General features: G+C 41.6%; 1 long non-coding RNA gene across 2 annotated transcripts; it reads left to right on the top strand.

Annotated features, from left to right (window-relative positions):
* The first annotated feature begins 5519 nt into the window (after positions 1-5519).
* Positions 5520-7761, top strand: LOC113290000. Of its 2 annotated transcripts, none has more exons than XR_003331317.1 (3): positions 5520-5701; positions 6353-6509; positions 7277-7761. It is a non-coding gene; the product is annotated as an uncharacterized LOC113290000 (long non-coding RNA). The 2 variants fall into 2 exon arrangements; XR_003331316.1 differs by lacking the exon at positions 7277-7761 and adding an exon at positions 6606-6880.
* Positions 7762-8021: the final 260 nt, after the last annotated feature.

The raw sequence follows: 8021 nt of genomic DNA, 5'->3' as shown, positions 1-8021 counted from the left end.
TTAGCTCATACTACACATGATAATAACAATAACATTCATAATATATGATAAATTAAACACAATAATCAACATTCAAAATAAATCAAAACATGCACAACTTTCACTGTTAACTGCATAAGATGAACTGAAATTTGGAATTGCATGAATTTTGTTTCAATTTTCTACTGGCTAGTCCAGAGATCATCCCCCTCTACCCCTCTACATCACCCCCTATTTATATCACCAAATACCCAATTTTTCCGAAACCCTAGAATTGAAATTAGGGTTTTCAATTTCCGAAATTTACTCACCAAAACTTTGAATTGACGTCGCCCCATGTCTTCTCTGCCTCTCTCGGTTCTTCTCCTGCTCCCAATCGCTACAATTGCTCCCTAATTTGAGGTGTTTTATCAACCCTCACCTAGGTCAGTTGGTGAGAGGGTAAAGCACTTCGAATTAGGGGGATGGGTCGTGTCGGGTAATGATGGAGATGGTGGTAGAAATGTGGTGGTGACAGGAGCGATGGATGATGGAAGTAGCAGGTGGAGGTGATGGTGGTGGAATGGTGTTTCTGCAGAGGAATGGGGGAGAAGATGGAGGTCGATATGGGTTAGGGTAGGGAGCTGTTTGGCTAGGTCATAGGGTTCGAGTATTAGTGTGTTAGGCGGGTGGATCAAGATGTGTGTACTACGAGCTGAAGCCGCTGGATATGGAGATGGTAGGTGGATCGGACGGCTAAGAAAGAAGCAGCTTGTAGCGACCGTAGGATGTAAAATACAACGAAGTCTACGTGCGAGATTAGGTTAGGTTGTTGTAGTGTTTAGCGGAATCATCGGATTTGATGAACAGGCATAGGAGCGACCGTAGGATGCTGAAATGCTTCGATCTGACGGCTGAAATTCGAGACGGGCTTGGATATAGAAAATGGGTTTGGGTGAGGGTTTTGGGCCTTGGGTATGCCAGGCCCATATCTTCTTTAAGAACAATTCTTCCTCTTCAAGCCCACTTCTAGCTTTTTGGTCTTGTGCACGACATTCTTCGCGGCTTCCTTGCGTAATTTCTTCCGGCTTTTCACCACTCTTCAGCTCTTTTCCGCTCCGCAAGTTATCCAGACTTTATTTATTACCTAAAAATGCAAAATTAAGTAAGAAAAATATTTATTCTTGAAAACAATGAAAATGCAGAATATGGGATATAATGTAGAATTACTGCGCAAAAGATGAGTTAAATGCCAACAAAAAGGGATAAAATTATACAATATTAGGCACTCATCAGGTATGCACCGGCCATGCCAGCCACGCCACCGTGCCAAAGGTATGCCAACCATGCCAGCCACACCACCGTGCCAAATGTATGCAACGGCCATGCCGCCACGCCACCGTGCCAAAGGCATGCCAACCATGCCAGCCACGCCACCGTGCCAAAGTCATGCCAACCATGCCAGCCATGCCACCGTGCCAAAGGCATGCCATCCACGCCACCGTGCCAAAGGCATGCCGACCATGCCAGCCACGCCACCGTGCCAAAGGCATGCCGACCATGCCAGCCACGCCACTGTGCCAAAGGCATGCCAACCATGTCATCCACGCCACTGTGCCAAAGGCATGTCGACCATACCATCCACCCAAACCATGCCAGCCACGCCACCGTTCCAAAAGCATGCAGACCATGCCATCTGCTCCAAGCCGCACCACGCCAGCGGCTCCATCCAAGCAGCACCATGCCAGCGGCTCCAAGCAGCACCACGCCAACGACTCCATTATTAGCCGCACAATGCCAGCGTCTCGAAGCCAAGCCAACAACTCCACACGAGGCTTGCGGCTCCATTTCACGCCAAAGCCATGTCGGTCATGCCACTGGATGCCAAACGGAAGGTAGCCACGATCAACGGCTACCCATCCTCCCGAAATGCAGATCTCAGCCGTACAAGCTTGCCACCAAACAAAACAACTTGTGGCAACCTCTTGGCTACGATGCAAATTCTTTGGTCACGATGCCAAACCCTAATTTGGCCACGCCAAAGCCATGCCACCAAACCAAACGACTTGTGGAAACCTCTTGGCTACGACGCCAATTCTTTGGTCATGGTGCCAAACCCTAATTTGGCCAAGCCAAAGCCATGCCAGCCATGCCGCTGGCTTCCAAACGGAAGGTATCCACGATCAACGGCTACCCTTCCTCCCGAGATGCATACCTCAGCCGCACAAGCTTGCCACCAAACCAAACGACTTGTGGCAACCTCTTGGATACGATGCCAATTCTTTGGTCACGGTGCCAAACCCTAATTCGGCCACGCCAAAGCCATGCCGGTCGTGCTACCATGCCACTCGCTGCCAAACAGAAGGTATCCACGATCAACGGCTACCCTTCCTCTTGAGATGCAGATCTCAGCCGTACAAGTTCGCCACCGTGCCACCAAACCCTAATTTGGCTACGCTGCCAATTCTTGGCAACGACACACTCTTGTCTACGATGCAAATTCTTTGGTCACGACACCAAACCCTAATTGGCCACTCCAAGAGCATGCGCAAGCCATGCCGCGGCCACTCTGCTGGCTGCCAATAAAGGGTAGCCATGATCAACGGCTACCCTTCCTCTTGAGATGCAAATCTCGGCCGTCGAAGGTCGCCACTGAATCGACAAACCTCTCAATCTTAACTTTCCATACGCTAGAAACACGCTACACGTTTTTCATGAAAACACTCGAGACATCAAAACATGTCACAAACTGGGGGATGCTCATCAGGATATTGGTCTGGCGGTTTACAGCGTGCGGCGTGCAATACGCCCGTTACAAGAAAGTGTCATAAAGGTGAAGCGGTTAGTAATGGCAAGAAATAAGTGGTGAAACATATCCTCATTATGGAAACATCACTTACATGCGTTACCCGTTACCACTTTCTTCCACCACTCAATCGTTTCCACTTCTTACGAAGCCAGTGTACATTTTACTACGACTTGTATAAATTGGTCTCACCTATTTCCACCAAACAACAAGTTTTTGGTCAGGAGAACATTACAACACTCAGAAATCACCTGGTAGATTCTCATCTTGGCTATACAGATTTACCTTCTGATACAAGTCGTAAAACAACCACACCTTTCAGAATCAACTATTCTAGCTTCAACACTCTCTTCGCTTACCTCCCTAAGAGCAACCACAGTCATGAGACGGACCAAATACCAAAAGCCAGACTAAAAGCCAAAAAAATTTGGTATTCTGGGTGTTCAAGCGCAATGGGGGACGACCAAAATTTGGTGAAGCGTAACTTATACGAACGCTTGGTGCGAGACGGAACTTATACTCACGTTTCTTGATCGAGCGTCTTTATAATATGCGTCTGAACGAAACGGAGGTATTACGTGCGCCTGATTGAGGCGCAAGTATAGTTCACGCCTAACATGGGACGGTGATGGAAAGTGCGTCTACTGGGACGGAGATGTTATGTGCGTCTGATACATACGGAGATAGAAAGTGCGTATGACTCGGGCGGACATAGAAGGTGCGTCTGGGTAGCCAAAGAAAAAAATCAAAAATGTTCGTGAGAAGTAAATGATTTGAGCACTGCACATTCGTTTCTTGCTTTCTCCTCAAAGCGGGTAGTTTATGATGTTGATATGGATGGGGGGCGTAACTGCTTAGAGCAACCACAGCCATGGTGAAAGAGGAAGTTAACTGGGTGCATATAATCAACGAAAATTAAAACTGGTATCAGGCGCACACTATTCTTCTGCCCATCTCATACGTAACTTAAAGTTGTGTTTCATCCAGACGCACGTATAATCAACGCCCATATCATACGTAACTTAAAGTTACGTTTCATCCAGACGCACAATAAAACTACGCCTGATATTGGGCGGATGTATTAGATGCGTTTGAAGGGGCGGAGTTTATACATGCGCCTGACTCATACGATGTTTATATGCTCGCCTGATTGCATACGGTGATTAAACTTACGCCTGGTTTCATACGCTCCTAATACTTCCGTCCCACTATATATTCTTTAGTCTGGACAGACGACCACATTTGGTCTCAAACCCTAAATTTTGCGACCAAATTTGGGTTTACTCCTCACCACTGCGGCACTCTCTAGGACCACATTTGGGTTTAGTACCCAAATTTGGTCGTGACTGTGGTTGCTCTAAGACCAACCCTTCTCCTTCACTTTTGTGACCAAAGCAAGTCTAGAACGGCCATTTCTTGGTTTAGGCCGGATTTGTACAGATTGATCTCTCGAATCTAAAGTACTCCCCTGCAGTACATTGTTTAGGGTTTAGACTCGTTTCTTACCCACACACGAAATTACTGAAATCAGCAGAAATTGTTTTCACCCTCAAACAGTTGTATACTTTGGTGAATTATGGGACAAAGTTTTTGTGGGAAGAAAAACTGGTCGTAAAATAAACTTCTACGGTTGGAAATAATCCAAACCTAGACGTAAAATCACTTCTACGGTTGGAAATAATCCAAACCCGGACGTAAAATCACTTCTACGGTTGGAGTTAAAAGAAAACTAGACATAAATAAGATTCTACGATTGGAATTAAAAAGAACCTGAACGTAAAATGAGCTACGGTTGGAACTAATTCAAACCTTGATGTAAAACTACATGCAAATAAAATTCTAAGGTTTGAATTAATCCAAACCTGGACGTAAAATCACTTACACGGTTGGAAATAATTCAAACCTGGACGTAAAATCACTTCTACGGTTGGAATTAAAAGAAAACTGGTCGTAAAATCGGATTCTACGGTTGGAATTAAAATAAACCTGGACGTAAAATGAGCTTCTACGGTTGGAACTAATCCAAACCTGGACGTAAAACTACATGCGAATAAAATTCTAGGGTTGGAATAATCCAAACCTGGACGTAAAATTACTTCAATGGTTTTTAAGTTTTTATTTTAGTTAAAGGGTAATCTAGACATTTTGTATATGTGATAGGATATCCCACAACCATTTTTTTGGACATTAAGAATCCAAGTGACGCCCCTCTATTGGAGTGTGATGCCCCAATAATAACCTTCCTTATAAATCATAAAGATGGCTAACATTGACCCAACCTCGGTTAGAGACATATACGTGGCAGAATATCTTCGACCGTCATGATCAAATTCTACCTTTGTCGTCCCCATTAAGAAATCCTTCACTGTGAGTTAATATTATCGAGTTCGTTACGGGTACCACGATTTTTCCAAGTAAAACCAAAAAATTGAGAAAAAACCTGTATCGAGATATCATCGTCTTCTCAAAAAATCAATCCTTGATGGAAAATCCTTAGGGTGTTCTCGGAGTTGGGTATTTTTTTTCAAATTGAGTGTTAAAACTAAGATTTTAGTAACTAGTTACTTAACTCGTTGGGAAAATAGGCAAAATTCCCCAAAATGGGGGGTCACCTTGCCAAAATGCCCCATTCTATTAATTTACCCGTTAAAGAGAGTTGACCCATCCTGACCACTCAACACTGTTATGAAAGGTCACTTTTAACCTTACTACTAGTTTATAACTTTATTTCTCTTCGTGGTCGGGATTCATTCACTTTCTGAATCCGTAATGTAATGTCACAGACAGAGAGGTAGAGATCGAGAGAAGGAGGAGCGAACTAATTGCAGAGAGAGAGTTAGATCGAGAGAGAAATGTGGACCGAGAGATGTTATCGCGAGAAGAGTGAAGGATGCGGAAGAGATTGAAGCCCTAATTCTTAAACAACGAGGAGAATAAGTAACTAAAACCCTAAATCCGTTTTAAATTGTTGTTGATTTTCGAATGGTTTTTCTGATGAGTGTAGTTGAATGTTTATTTGTTCTGAAATTGTCGGTTAGAGAAAGGAAATTAGGTTTCAATTTATTTGGAGATATAGGGTTTCAATTTATTTGGTAATTTCTTAATTCTGAAATTAGAGTAGTTTAATTGGCATACTGGTGAATGTATGGATGAAATGGGATTCACTGAAGCTGAAAGTAATATGCATGATTTGGTTGCTGCATATCAACAACGAATTTTTTTTTGTATGTTCGTTGTTTGTTTCTGAATCTTATAAATTGACATGTGATTGCTTATGGTACTACGATTTCTTTGTTTTTGAATTTTGTAGTTCGCAGTATATGATGTTTTACCCTTAATTGGGTGGTAATTTCGTGTGTACCAATGGATGAGGTATTTTTGTACCCTAAATTGGGTATTTTGTATGTACATGTCCTTTTTTTTTCCCTAATTTTTTGGTTAAATATTTTTAGTTTTCTTCAACATGTACTGTTCAAATTGAGGGAAGATATGTTCTGTTCTGAAGCATCTTTAGTGCTGCCAATTTAGTTCAATCCTGTAATTTGAGTTAGAGTTCCAGTACTTACTTTTTGTTTAAATATCATTCAGGGTTTGGCTCTCCCAAAGCTGTTGTTTTGAATGGAGGCTTCTATGGATTTTCTACAGTTGTTTAGCCGTGACTTATCGTTGAAAATTTTCTCGTATTTGTATGAACCAGCTGATGTTGTTCGTGCTAGTTCTGTTTCGCACTCTTGGCGCAAATTTGGTGAGTATAGTGACCGTAACTATTTAATTTATCTGTTTGCATTCCCCTAATTTCCTATTTTTTTGGTAATTATGCTATGACATGGTTAAACTGTAGGTAATGTGGTGCAATGCATATGAACAAAATACGTAGGTATTGGATGTTTCACTTAGTATTGGGATAGTTCTGTTTCTTGTATATGAACCGATTCTTATATGATTCCCTTTCGATGTAAGGGATCATTGAAAAATTTATGAAGCTTATTTCAGCTTTGTGTCTGATTTCAATTCAGAATTATGAGTATGGTGTGTAAACTCTGATAAAGGGCCATTTTTGTACGAGGAGTGGTGGATTGTACAGAAATTGAACTTTGATAAATGGTCATTTTAGTAGATGAAATGAGATTTGTAAGCATATTGATAAGCCACTGAAATCATATTGATAAGCCACTGAAATCATATCTGTGAAGGGTACCCGTTGGATCAAACTACCACGTGGCAAACATTGGTTCAATCCAATTCGAAAGATAGAAATGCAAAATTTTCCCACGTGAGAGTGTACATGTGCGCGTGTTTGACCACTTAACTCTATGCGACGGAAAAGCTAACAGATTGGGGCATTTTGACTTATTTTCAAAATGCCGGGGCATTTTGGCAAGGTGACCCCCATTTTGGGACATTTTGCCGGTTTGCCCTAACCCGTTTTCAACATTTATTTCATTTTGTTTGAATTTATAAGGAAAATTGAGATTTCTGATTAATAGGTTTTATGTTGTGTGATTGTATCAGGGATATTGAGAAAGATGGGGGTTCTGATGTTGCTCAAGATATTATTCTTGCTTGGGGTGTTAAGGATGGGATAAAAAGACTTTGCCTTGTTTTGTAACATTTTGATGCCGAGAGTAAAACAGATGTATGATTCTGTTTCCGTAAAAAGAAATGGTTCTTTGGCGGAGGTATTTGGGAAGTGTTCTTGTTCTTGAACAAGAACAAATGGAAAAAGGAAAAAGCCAATTGCCGTGAATTCATGGGATATGTTGGTGATTTAAGACTTCATTGAGAATCTTGTAAGGATTATGAGTGGTGGGTTGTGTATGGATTCATGAATACGGGGAAGAAGCTGTACAAGGAATCAATTGAAACTCCAACGATTCCGTCGATCACCACCAGATGAAATACATACATGGTGTTTGTATAAATGCTAACGGACCTTAAAAAACGTTAGATAATTATAATTTATTGTTAACTTTAATTATTTTTTCACAGAACTTTAAGTCAACAGTTTAACTTGACAGTCTGACTGGTCAAGGTATTAGCCATTAATATTTCAAATGTTGGGTATCAAAGCTAGGTGTTGGACATTTGTTAGGTGTTGGACATTTGTTGAACATTTGATGGTACCAAACATTAAATAACCCTTAAATTTGATCCAACTTTGTCTTCTGCCGGTAAGTTTCACCAACATTAATTAAAATCACTATTTATACACTTTTTTCATTCCTATTGAAAACCCCATTTCAAAACCTAGATCAAA

The sequence above is a fragment of the Papaver somniferum genome, chromosome 6, assembly GCF_003573695.1.
Source record: "Papaver somniferum cultivar HN1 chromosome 6, ASM357369v1, whole genome shotgun sequence".
Classification (NCBI taxonomy): Eukaryota; Viridiplantae; Streptophyta; class Magnoliopsida; order Ranunculales; family Papaveraceae; genus Papaver; species Papaver somniferum.
This window is presented reverse-complemented; position numbering and strand designations above follow the sequence as displayed.